The sequence below is a fragment of the Oryctolagus cuniculus genome, chromosome 7 (genome assembly GCF_964237555.1).
Source record: "Oryctolagus cuniculus chromosome 7, mOryCun1.1, whole genome shotgun sequence".
Taxonomy (NCBI): Eukaryota; Metazoa; Chordata; class Mammalia; order Lagomorpha; family Leporidae; genus Oryctolagus; species Oryctolagus cuniculus.
This window is the reverse complement of record NC_091438.1, coordinates 36,063,577-36,082,993: the sequence shown is the minus strand read 5'-3', so window position 1 is coordinate 36,082,993 and position 19,417 is coordinate 36,063,577. Positions and strand designations below refer to the sequence as shown.

General features: G+C 43.4%; 1 protein-coding gene across 8 annotated transcripts in view; it reads left to right on the top strand.

Moving 5' to 3' along the window:
• Positions 1 to 19,417, top strand: part of DDR2 (discoidin domain receptor tyrosine kinase 2) — a 175,378-nt gene that overhangs the window by 3,477 nt on the left and 152,484 nt on the right. The window contains exons 2-3 of one of the 8 annotated variants that reach the window (XM_070077435.1): positions 13,600 to 13,661; positions 15,246 to 15,353. The exons of the other annotated variants lie outside the window; for them this stretch is intronic. The gene's annotated coding sequence lies outside the window, so the exon portion shown is untranslated. The remainder of the gene's footprint in view (positions 1 to 13,599; positions 13,662 to 15,245; positions 15,354 to 19,417) is intronic. 8 annotated transcript variants of the gene reach the window in all.

Below are 19,417 nucleotides of genomic sequence, written 5' to 3'. Positions count from 1 at the left end.
ACATCTTCCCTGTTTCTTTGCTGCATGTCCCCTCTCCTCTCCCTGTAGTCAGAAGGGATGCAGCAGCTCCTGGGGTTGAGGGTGGAGCCCTCGCCTCTTTTCTGTTTTATAAATCCCAAAGAGAAGGGACATGGAAAAGACCCTTCCAGAATCTTCTACATAGAATCCTCAACAGTCTCTATGTCCAAGTGCAGAGTGAGAGTGCCCTCCGGAGGAGCCTCCTCACCACCTGTCCTCTCCTAGCCTCTCTGTGAACTCACTGTTTTCTTCTCTTCCTGCACGGCCACTTCCTAGACCTGAGGTTCTGGAAATTCTCCATCATGTATAACACATTTGGCTCAAACCATTCTATGTGGTTGCATTTTTAGCAGACAACTCTCATAGCATTAGACTGTCCAGCCCCGTGTGTTAATATCACTCCATTTTAAGTCAGCGTTAACTCTTGGACATCCTTTCCAAGCTCCTTTACAAGATCTACTTGCAGGCACTTTACATCATCCACACCTCCAACATAACCCAAACACACGTCTCACAGGCATCCAGAAAGCAAACACCCATCTAAAAATGGGCCTCCACAGACATGCTAACGCCTCGTGCCAGCTCCCATAAAGGGTGACCTGTCCGTTACATCGACACACTGGGCTCTTTATACCTCTTGCCCTGCTTGAAACTTGTGCAACATATGAATCGATCGAGTCTCTTCCAACAATGACTACTCAGTCCAGAAATGTGTCCAGCATTCCCAGGAATCCCATGGCCTCTCTGAATTCATTCATTATAAATGAGGCCTGCTCACCAGTAAATTGGGGACCTCAGGTAGATCTTAAGGATTTCCAGACCAATTAAATCAGGATATCTAAGGGTGGGGATTGGGAATCAGTACCTTGAAGTGTTCCCCAGGGAATGTTAATGTCAGCTGAGGCTAGGTGCTACTGCTGATAAATTTCTAGGTGTGTTGCTTTAGGCAGTTCAGTTCTACTCTATTGATTTTAATTCTATTCAACAGTATTGACTGAGAGCCTAGTATAGAAACATTGCACCTAAGTTTTTTTTTTTTTTTAATAATGTAGTTTATAAAAAGTTTGAGATGTCCAGATTCCAGTCCAGGAATATTCGTTAGGACACCAGTCACCTAACGGCTACAGTGATGGCTTCTGTAAACTTCCCCCATCTCTTTTCATTGCATTCCCATACATGTGGTATGTTGTGACTGAGCTTGTGTTATTCATATGTAATTTGGCTGAAAATAAGTCTCTTATTTTTATTTCCTTTCTATTTTGTAAGGATCTATCTATTTACTTGAAAAGCAGAGTTACAGAGAAAGGAAGAGACAGGGAGAGGGGAAGAGAGAGAGAGAGAGACAGAAGAGAGAGAGAGAGAATCTTCCATCTGCTAGTTCACTCCCCAAGTGGCTACAAAGGCTAGAGCTGGGCCTATCTGAAGCCAGGAGCCAGGAGCTTCATCCAGGTCTCCCAGGTGGGTGCAGGGGCCCAAGCAGTTGGGCCATCTTCCGCTGCCTTTCTAGATGCGTTAGTAGGAAGCTGGATTGGAAGTGGAGCAGTTGGGACTTGAACTGGCACCCATATGGGATATTGGCACTGCAGATGGAGGCTTAACCCAGTATCCCACAGTGCTGGTCGCTTCTTTTCTAATTTTTTTGTGTTTGTCCTTACTGTTTTACATATAACTATTTTATGTTTCCAAATTTCTGTAATTCTCGAAGTGGAGTACACCAGCATTTGGCCAATGATGTAGTAAGTTAGCTGGAATCTCCCTTTGGCCACTAGGCACTGAGGAAGGCTTGGTTTTGAGCCATCCTAAGAATCACTGAATAAACAATGAAGAGGCAGAGAAGTTCCAAACATGGGCTAAGACTGACTCCAAAATTCCTGGGATCAGCCGAGTTCCTGGAGACTGGGCATTGTATTTAATGGATTTACTCATTCAATTACCTGTGGCTTGTGTTTGGTGTTTACAGAGACCCCAAAGAAATCTCGGAGGAGCAGTTTGAACCTACTGGTGAGAGGTTGATACTTCTGGTGCTCTGTAGTGTGAGTGGGAGGCAGTGGGCAAGAGATGAACAGGAGGTCGCATGCAGAATGCAGTGAGAAGAGCCAGCAGTGACGTTTTGGTCCCAGTGCCATCACTTTCTAGATTTTCCACCTCAGAGGAGTCTTTTCCTCCTCTGTCTCCCTCCTGGTTTTATCATCTCCTTTTAGGTGCAGATAATATAATGCCTAGGAAGCTGGAAAGCACTGCGCGTAAGAAGGTGATAGGTGGAGATTTCCTTTTTGGACATACTTCATATTCATAGGTAGCTAAGTGAGCAAAAAAAAAAAAAACCTTATGGCATTTGTCTTTCAGGATGGATGCAGGTTCTTCAAAAAGTTTATGGAAAAATAGAATGAAAGAAAATTTTACTTTGGTGCAAAAAATATTTTTAAACCACGTATAACTTTTTCACATTATGCCTGTCTGATAATTTTTTGAAGACCCCCATATGTATGGATTTCAAAGCTTTTGCAACAAAGCATATTTATCTTTTCACTCCATTTTCCACAAACTTTATTTTTAATTATTTATTTATTTGAGAGGCAAACAGAGAGAGGGCACTCCAATTCACTAGTTCATTCCTCAATGCCTTCTGTGGCTGAGACTGGGCCAGCAGTCTGGAGCTGGGATCTCAGTCTAGCTCTCCCATATAGGTGGCAGGAACTCAATTACTTGCACCCTCATTGCTGCCTCCCAAGGTCTTCATTAGCAAGAAGCCGGAGTCAGGAGCCAGAGCCAACAGTTGAATCCAGGTACTCGTATAGAGGATATGTGCATTCTAACTGGTGTCATAACTGAGGGGCTAATTGCCCTTCCACAAACATCATATTCACTCTGGAGATCCAGGGGGAACAAATTGTTCTAAAGAGAAGGGTAGGAGTTAAATTTACTTAAGAACAGCTGAGACTGGGGCTGGTGCTGTGGCACAGCGGGTTAGAGCCATGACCCGCAGTGCTGGCATCCCATAAGGGTGCTGGTTCAAGTCCCTCTGCTCTACTTCCAATCTACCCATGTGGAAGACTGGGAAGAAGCTCCTGGCTTTGCTCTGGCCCAACTCTGGTCATTGATTTATGGAATGAACCAGAAGTTGGAAGATTCTCTCTCTCTCTCTTTTTCTGTAACTCTGCCTTCAAATAAATAAATAAATCTTTAAAAAAAGACCCACCATAAACCTACAGTAATTAAGGTAACGTGGAATTGGCAAAAGCAGACAACTAGATCAACAGAACAGAATGGAGAGTACAGAAACAGATACAATAAATAGAACCACCTCATCTTTGACAAAGAAGCAAAGGCAATACAGTGGAGGAATGACAATCTTTCCAACAAATGATGCTGAAATAAGTGGACATCCATGTGCACAAGTAATGAGTCTAGGCATAGACCTTCTACCTTTCACAAAAAATAAATCAAGGGGCTGACGCTGTGGTGTAGTAGGTTATACCTCCGGCTGAGGCACCAGCATCCTACATGGGCACTGGTTCGAGTCCTGGCTGCTTCACTTCTGATCCAGCTCTCTGCTGTGGCCTGGCCCAAGTCCTTGGGCCCCTGCACCCACCCACATGGGAGACCTGAAAGAAGCTCCTGGCTCCTGACTTTGGATCGGCGCAGCTCCGGCCATTGTGGCCATTTGGGGAGTGAAGCAGTGGATGCAAGACCTTTCTCTCTGTCTTTCCCTCTCACTGTCTATAACTCTGTCTCTCAAATAAATAAATGAAATCTTTAGAAAAAAAAATCAAAATGGACCATAGGCTAAAAATCAAAATGCTAAACTATAAAGCTCTTTGAAGATAACATAGGAGAAAATTTACATAACCTTGTGTATGGTGATGACATTTTTGATACAAGAGGCACAATCCATAAAAAAAGTAACTGGTTAGTTGAATTTCATTGAGTTCAAAAATTTTTGCTCTGCAAAAGATAAAATTAAGAAACGTAGACTACAAAACACAGATTATAAGAAAATACTTATCAAAGATACATCTAACAAAGGACTGTTATCTAAAATATACAAAGAACTCTTGAAAACTAATAAGTAAATTAACAACTGATTAGAAAATGGGCAAAAGACCTAAAAAGGCTTACCTCATCAAAGAAGGCAGATACATGGCAAGTAAGTATATGAGAAAGTGTGCAGCTTCCTATGTCATCAAGTAAAACAACATGAGATACTATAACGTGCCTTTTAGAGTGGCCAAAATTCCAAATTCTGATGATACAAAGTGATGACAATGATGTGAGGTGACAGATCTTTCATTCATTGCTGGTGGGAATGCAAAAGGCACAGCCATTTTTGAGGACACTTGGGATGGCTGGTGCCGCGGCTCACTAGGCTAATCCTCCGCCTGTGGTGCCGGCACACCGGGTTCTAGTCCCAGTCGGGGCACCGGATTCTGTCCCGGTTGCCCCTCTTCCAGGCCAGCTCTCTGCTGTGGCCCGGGAGTGCAGTGGAGGATGGCCCAGGTCCCTGGGCCCTGCACCCACATGGGAGACCAGCAGAAGCACCTGGCTCCTGGCTTCAGATCAGCGCGGTACGCCGGCTCCAGCAGCCATTGAGGGGTGAACCAATGGAAAAGGAAGACCTTTCTCTCTTTCTCTCACTGTCCATTCTGCCTGTCCAAAAAAAAAAAAAAAAAAAAAAAAAAGAGAGAGAGAGAGAGAGAGGACACTTGGGCAGTTTCTTATGAAAGGAAACATAAACTTATCATCTGACCCAGGAACCACACTCCTTAGTACTTTCCCAAATGTGCTGAAAAATTGTGCCCACACAAAGAACAGTACATATTTATGTTTATACATACTTTATTTTTATAGCATTTTTCACTCATGATTGCCCCAAATGTGAGAACAATCCAGATACACTTTAGAAGATGAATGGATAAGCCATCTATGGTACATCCAGACAACAGAAACTATTCAGTATTAAAAAGAAAAAAGTACCATGAAGGCACAATCAGACACAGAGAAACTTAAATGCATATTGGCCAGTCTGAAAAGGCTACATACTGCAAGAGTTCAATAATAGGACATTTTGGAAAAGCAAAACTATGGAGATAGTAAAAACATTAGCCCAGGGTTAGGAGAGAGGGCAAAATGAATAGGAGAGCATAGAGCATGTTTGGGGCTGTGAAACTATTCTGCATGATATGGTAATGTTGGATACATATCATTCTACATTTGTTAAAACATAGACTTACAACACCAAGAATGCAACCTGATGTAAACTATGGACTTTGGGTGATAATGATGTATCATTGTAGGGTCATCAATTGGAACCAGTCTCCCACTCCTGCGGGGGAAGTTGACAGCAGGAGATGTGGCACATATGTGGAGACAGGGAACATATGGGAACAATCTATACTTTCTGCTCAGTTTTGCCCTGAACTTAGAGTGACTCTCAAAAAATAAAGTTTGATTTTAAGAAGTCCTTTTCCCAATCCCCAAATTGTAACACTCTAATTCCACCATGTTTAATTCAAAAGCAGATACTGAAATATAGATATAATAATGAACATTTATCTCTTAAAATGATTAATAAATTCTCAGGTAAGTACTGCATCCTAAACTTGAATAATATTGCTTTACTTAATAAATCCATCCAAAGAGAACCTTGAGATATTATTGACAAAAAAAAAAAACAATTCAGCAGGTTAATAACAGATATTTATGAAATCTCTTCTGCCACATTATTTAAAATATAACTGTCACTTAAAGAGTAATCATTTGTTTTAGCTGTAAGCATATACAGATAGCTCTTGCTGAAAATCATGGTATGGAAAAAAGAACAATGGGCCAAAGACACCTGAGTGAGAGTCTGGTTTTAGCTTTGTCATCTACTAGCAGTATGCATCTTGTGCAACTTGTTATACATCTATCTTCACTTCACTTTTCTCATCTATAAGGAGAAATATAAAATTTCTGTATCTACCAGCTTATTTATGCTAATCATTGTCCCATATCTCCACCAACACTCCCCTAGTCACTTTCACAACTAAGTCTTCAGTCCCTTTGATCTTCACTCTGTTTGTCACCCAACCTCATACTCTGAATATTTTCCTTTCTCTGCTCATTTTAACCAAACATCATTTTTCTTTTAAGGCCAGCTGAGATCCTCTGCCTAAACGGGTTCTTATTTCTTATAATTCCTAGTTCTTTTGGATCATATCCCCAAGTTCAGAAAAGACCCATACTCAAAATGAGTGAGTACTCAGTGAGCTTTCAATACCTATTATATTAAGGACTAATTACATGCTGAGCACAGTTCTTGTTTATTATTGAGAAAATTCTGTGAGGGTACAGAGGAGCTCAATACATGTCTATGAATCGAGTATGCTGTTGGATGAGTCCCAGGAGGGCCAGCTCACCAAGAGATGGTCTAAGTTCCGAGCTTGCCATCAAGTGTACTGGGTTTAAATCTTGATTTTGACTATTCGTGAAAGCTGAAGAAAGAATAAATACACCATCTTCGTGAGTATACGTGTGGATGAGGGGACAAGCTAACATGTGAATGGATACTTGATGTGTTTTGGGCACTGGAGCTACAAGAGGCCAATCTAGTTTATTTTAGCCATGCATAGAAGACAGATATTGCAAGAGGCTGATAGCCTCTCATTTGAAGCTTCAGGACACAACCCCAGATGGGTTTGCTTATGGACAGAACGGGTGTTTCTCCCTTGATCCTTCTTTCTCATGAGTATATTCAGGCCTCTGCTGATAGAGGTCCTTACTTTTTTTTTTTTTTTTTTTGACAGGCAGAGTGGACAGTGAGAGAGAGAGACAGAGAGAAAGGTCTTCCTTTGCCGTTGGTTCACCCTCCAATGGCCGCCATGGCCGGTGCGCTGCGGCCGGCACACCGCGCTGATCTGATGGCAGGAGCCAGGTACTTCTCCTGGTCTCCCATGGGGTGCAGGGCCCAAGCACTTGGGCCATCCTCCACTGCACTCCCTGGCCACAGCAGAGAGCTGGCCTGAAAGAGGGGCAACCGGGACAGAATCTGGCGTTCGGACCAGGACTAGAACCCGGTGTGCCGGCGCCGCAAGGCGGAGGATTAGCCTAGTGAGCCGCGGTGCCGGCCCATCCTTACTTTCTAATCCATGCCTCCCTCAGTGTCATCTCATCCCTGAAACTCTCTAGTGAGAAAAAAAAGCTTTGTACAAATTTCTCACTGACACATGCAGGGTCATGTCAAAAGCAAATTAAGTGCTGCTAAACATTGTGTTTGGAGGTGAAAATTTTTCAAACCCTTTTGTTCAGTCATTACTTACTAAAGGGATGTGAAACTCAGATGTCAAGGTAGGATGCTCTACTTTTGTTGTAAACATAAAATAGAATACTCAAGGCTGTGTTAAAGTTACCTTCTGATCCTTTTTCTCTGTTTTTGTTAGCAAGTTTTTGCAGTTTGAAAAAAAAGTGACTGGTGGTCTTCCAGTTTTATTTCTCCTTCATGATTTTCTGAAGTTTCATCATGTCTTTCATTTCCATGATTTAAGGCACTAACTTCTGCCCCCTTCTGCACCCCATAGCTCCCCAGACAACAACCGAGGCTCTTCTATGCCGTTCCCTGAGCTGTGTAGGGTGGGGGTGCCACCTCTGGGCTCCCAGGGTGTTGTCCTGTGTGCGTATGCCAACTTCAGTGACTCTACATTTCCTGAAGATCCTTTCACCAAGAAGCCTCAAGTGTTGGGCAGAAGTAATCTGTGAGAGAAGAGGAAAATTGAAGTAGAGTAGGAGATTTAATTTCCTAATTTACCAAGTAGTAGGAATACAGCCAGGAATTTCAGAATTTTAGATCCATGCCGTCATTACACTGGGTAAGTTTAGGGCAAGGAAGGGCCTGGTGAAAAAGCTTTTAGGCAGTGTAGTTGGAAAAGTAAAGTTTGGCACATTCAAAATAGCTCCATATTTATCTGCAGACTGTCAATAACAAATGAGATGGTGTATGTGAAAATCCCAGGTTTACTTAACAACATTGCTTGGCACCAACGTGTTTATAGCACAAATTGGGCAACCTCCAATTTCTTTTGAAAATACATTAATATTTTGAGTTCCACAGAAGTATTGAAATAGTCATAATGAGAAAAATAGAAACTTTGTTGAATGTTCTTACACTTATTCCTACTAGCTAGAGTATTTTAAAAAAAATAGTGGGATGGGAGTGGGGAAGATACTATAATGTTTCCAGTGCTCGAAGTCTCTTAATCCACCTGTTCATAGGAACATAAGCTGTGATTTCCACCACACCTTGCTTCTGAATTTACTTAGCCACAGTTCCTCAGCAATGTTGGGAGAAAGATGCTATTTAAAAATACATCCAGGCGGTGCCGCGGCTCACTAGGCTAATGCTCCGCCTTGCGGCGCTGGCACACCGGGTTCTAGTCCTGGTCAGGGCGCTGGATTCTGTCCCGGTTGCCCCTCTTCCAGGCCAGCTCTCTGCTGTGGCCAGGGAGTGCAGTGGAGGATGGCCCAAGTGCTTGGGCCCTGCACCCCATGGGAGACCAGGAGAAGTACCTGGCTCCTGCCATCAGATCAGCGCGGTGCGCCGGCTGCAGCGGGCCGGCCGCGGCAGCCATTGGAGGGTGAACCAACGGCAAAGGAAGACCTTTCTCTCTGTCTCTCTCTCTCACTGTCCACTCCGCCTGTCAAAAAAAAAAAAAAATCCACCCTTACTGTGATGAAATTATTATAGTCACAAGTGCATGAAGTCTCAATAGAAATTAGGAAAAAATACTCACTGTACAATCTACAGATCATGGAGTGTTAAAATACTTCCTTCTGAATAAATATTTAAGGAGTCGATGAAAGTGGTGGCAGAGTGTTGATATATTTAGATTCATGTCACTCCCTTTGATCAGCAGTTGCATTACTGAGTATATATCAAAGGGTATCAAGTCAGTATATCAAGAGATATCTTTAGTTCCATATTCCTTGCACCATTATTCATAGCAGCTAAGATATGTACTTCAGCTTACATGTTCATCAATAATGGTGGATTCAACAAGTGTGGTGTACTTATGATGTAATACTACTCAACTTCACAAAAGAAAAAAAAAACCCTGTTACTTGGGATAGCATAGATGAATTTAGAGGGCATCCGGTTAATGCAAAAAATCAAGCAGAGCAAGGCAATACTCATTCCATGGTCTCACTTATATATGGAGTGTAAAGAAGTTAAACTCAAAGAAACAGAGAGGATCTCGCTAGTTACCAGAGGCTGGGGAAATATTGCTCAGAGGGCACAAAATTTCAGTTAGACAAGGGAAATGCATTCAAGAGATCTGCTGCATGTCGTGGTTACTACAGCTAATAATAATACACTGTGATGAACATGAATCTAGATATCTCAACACTCTGCCACCACGTTCATCGACTCCTCAAATATTTATTCAGAAGGAAGTATTTTAACACTCCATGACCTGTAGATTGTACAGTGAGTATTTTTTCCTAATTTCTATTGCTACTTGAAAATTGCTAAAAGGGTAGATTTTAAATGTTCTCACCACAGAGAAATAAGTATGTGCGGTAATACATACGTTCAATGATGTGGTTTAGTCATTCCACAGTGTATACACATATTAAAGCATCATGTCATACACCAGGGGTTGGAAAGCCTTTTTTACCAAGGGCCATTTGGCTGTTTATAACCTTATTCATGGGCCATACAAAATTATCAACTTAAAAATTGGGGCTGGCATTGTGGTTCAGCAGGTTAAGCTGCTAGGCTGGCACCCTCATAAGAGTGTTGGTTCAAGTCTCAGCTTCTGCACTTCTGATCCAGCTCCCTGCTAATGCACCTGGAAAGGTAGTGGAGGATGGCCCAAGTGCTTGGGAGGCCACGTGGGAGGCCAGGATGGAATTCCAGGCTCCAGATTTTGAGCAGGCACAGCTCCAGCTGTTGTGGCCATGTGGGGAGTGAACCAGCAAAAGGAAGATCTCTCCCTGTCTCCTCTCTGTGTAACTCTACTTTTCAAACAAGTAAAAAAAAAAATCTTAAAAAATATGAGAAGTTAGCCCATTATATTTGGTCAAGCATTTAATTAACTAACCCCTACTGTGGTGGCTAGAATTGCTTCTATTCAGTGAGTTGCATGATGTTACCTAGTACTGATGGTGCTGCAACTCACCATTGCTTTTCCAGGTTTGTGTCAGTCAGTCTGGAGTGCAATCGACTTTTTGTGATGGTAAGATTTGAAAGAACTGCTTGCAGCAGAAAGTTGTTCAAAACGCAGATGCAGATTTCAATGCACGTCTCCTCAAAGTGGGAAATACATCATTGCTTATGCAACATTTGTAGTTGTACCTAGCTTTCAGCTCATCCTTGCTTTACAGCCACATGATTTCTTTCTTTCTTTTTTATTTATTTGACAGGTAGAGATATAGATACTGAGAGAGAGAGAGAGAGAGAGAGAGGGAGAGAGAGAGAGGGAGAGAAAGGTCTTCCTTCTGTTGGTTCACCCCCCAAATGGCCTCTACAGCCGGCGCTGCGCCCATCTGAAGCCAGGAACCAGGAGTTTCTTCCTGGTCTCCCATGCAGGTGCAGGGGCCCAAGCACTAGGGCCATCCTCCACTGCACTCCTGGGCCACAGCAGAGAGCTGGACTGGAAGAGGAGCAACCGGGACTAGAACCCGGTGCCCATATGGAATGCTGGTGCCGCAGGCGGAGGCTTAACCAAGTGAGCCACGGTGCCGGCCCCACATGATTTCTTGTAAATAATCAGGCACATCAGCTGATCCCACATCAAATGATGTAACAAAGATGTTCAATTCCGTTTGTTCACTTTTCACCTTCTTGAATCTTTCATTACATGTTTCAGTTAGTTTTGCACATTCACCAGCAGATTCAAGCGTTGTAAAAGGCTTTGCTCTTCTGGAGTGCATGGGGAGAGGCACTGTGTCATTCCTTTGGAGTTGCATTTTCAGATTTAACTTCAGATGATTTCACTCTCGAAAGCAGGGAGCTGAGAAGCTGGTTGGGGCCTTGCAGCTTGATGTTCAGCTTTGAGAGGTACTCGGTGATGCCCACCATCCATGCTGGATCCCGCAGCCCCTTGTTATCATTGAGGTCCTAGACTGCCTGACTGCCCCGCCCCCCACCCCCCATAGTTCATAAAACCTCATGAGGATGTTCCTGCGACTCAGCCACTGCCCTTCACGGTGCTAAACAAGATCACGGTACTGAGTCAAGGTTGTTCTCTCCTTAACCTAGTGGCTGTTAAACCCTCTGCTTTTGGCAGCATTTATGCATGACACTGCTGTTGACATCCCACTGTTGAGACAACGACTGTGCCCAGAGACTTTCTTGGTTTTTGAGAGGGTGGCAGAGAGGCTGCGGGAGAGTTTGTCACGAGCTGTTGATGCCGCAGATTCTCCGTGCGCACTTCCAGTGAATAGGCATGGCCAGGCTTTCTCAAGGCAGGAAGCTGCTGCTAGAAGAGGAGACTCAGCTCTCAGAGAGGCTTGCGTAGAGATTGTCTAATCTGTTATTACTCAAACCTGAATAACACATGGGCCTATTTTATAGAAAAAATTTTAGTGCTTCAAATAGTGAATTATTAGTAGGCTTTTACATTGGTGCAAACATAAAACTAGGCACAGTACTACCTGCCTCTCCCATCTGTGGTTTCATTATCTGTGGTTTCAGGAACTTGTAATCCACTGAGCTCTAAAAATAAAGGACAGTAGAATAAGATATTTTGAGAAAGAGAGAGAGACCATATAACTTTTATTACAATATGTTATTAACTGCTTAATTTCTTGCTGTGCCCAATTTATAAATTAAATTTTATCATAGGTATGTATATGTAGAAAAAAAATACTACATGTATGTGGCTCCAGGCATCTAGATCCCGTATGGATAAAGGGAGACTCCTGTATGCACTTCTTTTTTTTTTTTTTTTTTTGACAGGCAGAGTGGACAGTGAGAGAGAGACAGAGAGAAAGGTCTTCCTTTTGCCGTTGGTTCATCCTCCAATGGCCACTGTGGGTGGCACGCTGCGGCCAGCGCACCACGCTGATCCAAAGGCAGGAGCCAGGTGCTTATCCTGCTCTCCAATGCGGGTGCAGGGCCCAAGTACTTGGGCCATCCTCCACTGCACTCCCGGGCCACAGTAGAGAGCTGGCCTGGAAGAGGGGCAACCGGGACAGAATCCAGCGCCCCAGTCCCCGACTGGGACTAGAACCCAGGGTGCCGGCACCGCAGGCAGAGAATTAGCCTACTGAGTTGTGGCACTGGCCTGTATGCACTTCTTATACTTGTATTTCTTATGTAACTATAAAGTCAATTTATAAATGGAATCAAACGATTATAAAGTCAATCAAGTTTAAATTAAAAACAAACAAATTGAAAGGCAGAATTAGTGGGTGACAGAGAAAAAGAAAGAGAGATAGGTGTCAGTTAATCTCCCATTTGCTTCACTCCCAAATGCCTGCAATGACTGGAGCTTAACCTGGCCGAAGCCAAGAGCTGAGACTCCAATCCAAGTCTTCCATGCACCACCCAGGGTCTGCATTGGCAGGAAGTTGGGATCAGGAATTGGAGCCAGGAATAGAACCCAGGCACTCAGATGTGGGGCCTGGGCAACATAACTGACATCTTAACTGCTGGGCTAAATAGCCTTTCCTAAGAACATTGTTTTATCATGACAGATGATGCAATTTTGTGAAACCTATCACTAATGTGGAAATTAAGGATGGATAGAGTAGAATCAAGCATCTTCAGGGTCTGGTTCAAGTTTCGTCTGGGTCTGTCATTAATTAATCAATTAAAGATTTGTTTCTTTATTTGAAAGACAGAGTGACAGAGAGTGAGTGAGAGATAGAGGGAGAGATCTATCTGTCAGTTCACTCCCCAAATGACCACAATGGCTAGGAGTGGGTCAGGCCAAAACCAGGAGCTTACAACTCCATCTAGGTCTCCCACATGAGTGACAGGCGCCTAAATACAGGAGTCATGTTCAGCTGCCCTTCAAGGCACATTAACAGGGGACTGGGTGGAAGCGTAGCAGCCAGGACTTCAACTGGCACTCCAACATGGCAGCACCAAAAGCAATGACTTAACCCACTGCAGCACAATGCCAGCCTCTGGGTCTGTTGCTTAAACCTATTAATAGGCAGAGAATGCCTGTTGGGGTAAGGGTATTCGATAAACTGTTATTAATAGTCCCAAGAGTCATAAGTAAAGGAAAGTCAGAACTCAACCAAAACTGTACTTGACAATGCCCAAATGTCAGTTTTAATGAGGTATCATTTGATAATTTGTTAAATTGTCTATTCACTTGAAGATAACGTTAGCATTGTGGTGATATTGAAGTTTGTACTAAATGGGTAGCTAATCCAAATTACTATTGAAATCAGAGACAGAATCATTCTACTTGGTGTATTTATGCCTCAATTTTCTGTTTATAAACTGGTATGTGTTGGTATGGAAAAGTCAGGATCTGAATCTCACAACTGCTCACAGCGTGAGGATAGTATTGGCTGCTGTGTCTGAGTGGATTAAACTGCCTACGCCAAGCAATGGCTCAATTTTCCGACCGTTTCCTCTGTTTCTAGATTGGTTCCTGACTTTGTCTGACATTTCTTCAGCATTTGTGCATTGGAAACACAAATAAAAGGCAAGCATTGGAATTGTATGATGTACTTGGCTACCACTTGTATTAAAAATGTCAAATTACAGAGTCAAATATAAAAAATTTCAAAAGTTCTGGAAATCTTGTGGATTGCAAAGTATAAATATATTTTGAGACATGCTTTTTTTTTTGACAGGCAGAGTGGACAGTGAGAGAGAGACAGAGAGAAAGGTCTTCCTTTGCCGTTGGTTCACCCTCCAATGGCTGCCGCAGCCAGCGCGCTGCGGCCAGCGCACAGCGCTGATCCGATGGCAGGAGCCAGGTGCTTTTCCTGGTCTCCCATGGGATGCAGGGCCCAAGCACTTGGGCCATCCTCCACTGCACTCCCTGGCCACAGCAGAGAGCTGGCCTGGAAGAGGGGCAACTGGGACAGAATCCGGTGCCCCGACCGGGACTAGAACCCGGTGTGTCAGCGCCGCAAGGCGGAGGATTAGGCTAGTGAGCCGCGGTGCCGGCTGAGACATGCTGTTTTAAACCTAAATTTGGGCTTTTCTGATTTGCTTTATTTTCTTTACTTTTCATTAGTAATTAAAAAGAACAATGGGAGCAGGCATTTGGCATGGCTGCTAAGAGACTGGCTAAGATGCCAGTATCTCACCTCTGAGTGCTTGGGTTTGATTCTCTGCTCTGGCTTCTGGCTCCAGCTTCCTGCTAATGCAGACCCTGGGAGGCAGTTGTTGGGTTCCTGTCACCCATGTGGAAGCCCTGATTTGCACCCCATTTCTTCAGTTTTGCCTCCATAGCTGCTGCGGGCATTTGGGGGAGACAGCTAGCAGATGAGAATTCTCTTTCTCCCTCAATCTCTCAAATAAATAAATAATTTAAAAATAACAACGATGATGACTTCTGAATGATGAGTGTTTATTATTTACCACCATTAGTTAGCTATTTTACATAGGTATCTCTCCGAAACCTAATCATAGTTGTGTGAGGTGAATATTCTTTTTCCTTTTTTATGTATGAGGACACATGGCACCATGCAAAGGTTGATCACATGGTAAGGAAGTGGCTACATCAGACTTTGAACCTCTATCTTTCTTACTTTGACACCTGACTTCTTACTCACCACTCAATCTCTTTGCACCTCCATTACACATTGTAAATCTTTTATCACAAGTAGACACAATTATTTCATAAGTGCCCTCATATGCTTATATTAAAAGGGAAAATCACAAGCCTAGTTTTACGAATGTTAATGGCTTTAGTTGTGATTCTAGAAGCAGGCAGCATTTTGTACCCCACATGATTCAGAATGCACACCTCACCACACGGGCTGATTACGTATATAACCCAAGAAAAGGAAGTGACATAAAGAAAGCGGAATTGAAGTAGAGATGACTCCATTGGTTACATCTCACATCTGTCTTATGTGAACACAATTTGAACACTTGGCTGCTTATGACTGGTTGAGACTCAGCAACTTGTTATAAGAGTGATTTGCAGTCTGCTTATACATCAAGTTGAGTTATAATATACTAAGTATGAAAAAACCTTTAAGCTAATGCTAAAATAAGTTCAGAGGCAGTTTTAGGCCAAACCTCACTTCTGTCTTTTCCATTGGGCCAGCAGGTATCAAACTTGAGTGTACATCAGAAGACCTAGCTTGCCTTTTAAAAAATGTGCGTCCCAGGTTTCACTCCAGACTTCACTGAATAAGAACTCTTGTGCAGAGTCCAGGTAACCTGTATTTTTTAAAAGATTCATTTTATTTATTTGAAAGGCAGAGTTACAGAGAGAGAGGGAGAGGTCTTCTCTACAGAGAGAAAGAGGTCTTCTATGTGCTGGTTCACTCCCCAAACGGCCACGACAGCCAGGGCTGGACTAGGTCAAAGCCAGGAGCTAAGAGCTTCATCCAGGTCTCCCGTGTGGTTGCAGAGGCCCAAGCACTTGGGCCATTCTTTGGGCCCAGGCCATTAGCAGGGAACTGGATTGGAAGTGGAGTAGTCAGGACCCAAACCCAATGCTGGCGCCCATATGGCGTGCCAACATTACAGGCAGTGGCTTTACCCACTACGCTACAATGCTGGCCCCCAGGAACATTGGGGGAACCTGTATTTTTAAAAAAATCTCCATTAGATGATTCTGTCGCATATGTCCCCCCTCATTTTAAATGAAACTGCATTCAACCGGGACTCTTTGAGAATTGTGATTTTTTTTAAATACATTCTTGTACCTCAAAAACTTGCTCACTAAAAGTTTGTTAAATAATTAGAAGAATGAAGGAATGAACAATTGACAAGGGAGAATGTATTCCTGGGAAAGACACTCTGGTCAGACCCTTGGGAAATTTAGAGCAACACATAATATACTTGGTCTAGACTCTCCATCCTGGAGGCCAAGTGTGACAAGGAGCCCAAGTGAAGGCAGCAGAAAGCACAGAATTCCCTGGCCTTCCAGAAGGACATATGTCTTCACCTTTTCTAAAACTGAGATCAATTAAACTATAAAGATTTAAATGGTTTTCAAGCCTGTAGAGAGCTTAGCTTCCCTGTTTTGTAGACCTGAAGTTTCCTGCTTAGAGTTCTGAGGTCAATCAATGTGGATTGGGGATTCATTCTTTTATTCAGCAAGGTTGTTGTTTGTTTGTTTTAGTACCTGACATTTAAGAAGGCACAGTCCTTTTCCTTCCTGAGTTTGTTCGCATAGAACATTCATGAAACACTAGAAAAGCAATGCAAATAAAGGGGGGGGGGGACTAGTAGCTCAGTGTCTGCAAGTGCCAGAGTTCATGGAAGGGCCTGTGTCGTCCAAGACTGGGGGTGGATGCTGGCTGGTAAGCATTGGAAGGTGTTGGCTAGGCAGGAAGCATAGAGCAGCAGAGAAGACAGGTAAAAGACAGCCTGCACGTGGCTGAGCCAGGAGTGAGATGAACCCACGGTGATAGGAAACTTGCCCTGCGGAGCACAGAGAAATAGCACTGCATGGATGTAGCCTGTGACAACAAAGAGAACTTTGGAGCTTGGAACGTTTCCTTTATTTGAAAGCAGATGTAGCGTTGTTTTAAAATTAATGTGATGGCAGCATGTCATTGCCGGGAGGAAGGCATCGAGTCAGGGAGACTGATTAGAGGGCTACTTTTAGTAGTCCAGGGTGAAGTCCATAGTGGTGAGTGTGCCAGGGAAAGTAAGCATGGGTGCGGAAGGACAATGGCAAGGTTACATTGCTACCAGGGGTAGGGCAGAAGCAGAGGGAAAGTCGCACATTAGCTGATGCGGAGTATAGGAGAGCCTATATACTCATTTTCCCATGATCCCTGAGGTGGAGGCTGGTGCCTTACGCTAATCATCGGAAGCATGAGTCAAAATGTCTCAAGTAGCTGTTTCACCCGTTTCTCACTGGCAGAGCAAATGCCTCGGGAGCAGACTGGGACTATTTGTTGTTTCTCGTTCCTTCTCTGGGCTCTAATCCCTCCCCAGCCTGGTCCCTGTGGTGGGGACCATTCAGGAGTGGGACTTCTGCCTGCAACCTACAAAGGAAATTTTGCTAATGGGACATTAGGTGGTAATTCCCAAAGTATAATCCTTGGAAATTGGTGGATTTTAAACACAGGGTATTTAAAGGGTAAAGACAAGGGTCAAGTAAGTTAGGGAAATATTGTTGGAGAATAAAGCAGGTTTCTTTACTGTAGGACTTCCCCAAATATTTAATATGACAATAAACATTTTGATTGTACAAGAGAGGGGTAGCCTACAGCACTCTGCAAACATATTGGACAATAGAGCTTTTTTAAAAAAACAGCATCTTGGGGCCAGTGCTGTGGCACAGTGTGTTAAAGCCCTGGCCTGCAGTAATGGCATCCCATATGGGCACCGGTTCAAGTCCCGGCTGCTCCACTTTCGATTCAGCTTTCTGCTATGGCCTGGGAAAGCAGTAGAAGATGGCCCAAGTCCTTGGGCCCCTGCACCTGTGTGGGAGACCCAGAAGAGGCTCCTGGCTCCTGGCTTTGGATCAGCTCAGCTCTGGATGTTGTGGCCATTTGGGGAGTGAATCAGCATATGGAAAATCTCTCTCTGTGGCTCTACTTCTCTCTGTAACTCTGCCTTTCAAATAAATAAAATAAATCTTAAAAAAAAAAAGAGGCATCTTGAGGCAAGAGGACTCAATAATATGTTTGGAGAAATGAAGAACTTGAGAGTTTGTCTTAAAAACAGGTTTCCTGCATTGAAGGTTGGTAGTGCAATGGGAAGAAACAAGGGTCTGGGATTTGGGTCCAGATTCTACTCTTCACAAGTGTTCTGGGACAAGTCATTGAATGTCTCTGGGCTTCAGTTTCCACAGGGGTTGTTTATACTAATATTAAATGACCTCTTACGTCCCTTTGACTCCACAAGCCTGGGATCATGTGCACATTCAAAAGAGAAAAATAATCTGCTATTTTTCTACTCTGTAATAACTTTGTTGGTAGAGACAGTGGTGGGGGAAAGGGAAGGATGAGGGGACAGTGACAAGAAGATGAATCAGATGTGGTTTGAACCCCTGAGATAATTATATGGTTGGACATTCCCAGGGCTGGACTGAAGTACAGAGAAAAGTGAAGTTTGTAGTTTGTTCTCAGGCTGTCTCTGAGTCTACCCACGTCATGGGGGTGCATGTGGAGCTCTTCCAACGGCTAAGGCAATGTTAATTCCCAAGGTCATTGATTCTGTTGGGTCTCAGTTGTGCTGTTAAGAAGCTCTGAACCCTTGGATAACTCAGTTAATCCTCTAGGGTTGCATTTTCTTCCTCCATGATATAAGAGAGTTGGGTTAGATCAGGAATTCCTGTTGTTTTTTGAGGAAGGAGTGTTCTTAGGTTGTCCAAAGTCTCCCTGGGGAGATGGTAAGCTGCACCCCCTCAACTCAAGCAGAACCCCAGATTCTGTCTTCAGCTTGCTTCTTCCCGAATCATCACATCTGCCCCAGACTTCAATAACTGCCTTTAGGAGCTGAAGTTCCAATACGTTTTTCTAACACCAGACACTCTCTTGCACGTCAGACTCCAATTTCTACCTCTCTACTGGGTGTGTCTACTTCTTTCCATTCTCGGGAAATGAAATTCCCGCTATCTAAAACTTAGGTCAGGATCTTCCCTTGCAAATCAATGCAGTTCTCCATTGGGTTTACGAAACAGCCATGTGCTTCTAGTCACATGCAGGCTGGAGATCCAGGCTCTTCCCTTCCTTCTTCCTGCCATCAGTCACTGGGCAACCCTCAGTGTTCCCCACATTCTCGTTATACCTCCCCATTACTTCTTTTCTCTTCCTGCTGTCATGATTCTGGGTCAGGCTGTGTCTGTACACTTTCTCCTCTTGAAAGCATCCCACATACCATATCACCCATGCTCATCCCTACCAAGTCACAGCCTGTATTCTTCCACCTCCATCACCTTCCAGCTTTCTCTTCAGATACCTACATATTTCTATTGTCAACTATTTACTGACCTCTTTATCTCATAATGTACCTATTCAAATGAGCCCCTTTTCTTAGAATGTCATCTTCACTCTTTCTACAAGTCTAGTTGTATTTCAATGGTCAGCTTAAATGATGCTTCCTTGTTCCTTGACCAAGTTTTCAGTGAACACTCAGCTGGCTTAATTTCTCCCTTTTCTAGCACCTAACTCTTATTATTCATCAAATTCTCTCTCTCTCCATTTATACACACACACACATACACACACACACCCCTACATAAATATGTATACAGATATTCATTATATATTATAATATGTATAATATTGTAATACCTATAATGTATTGATTGAA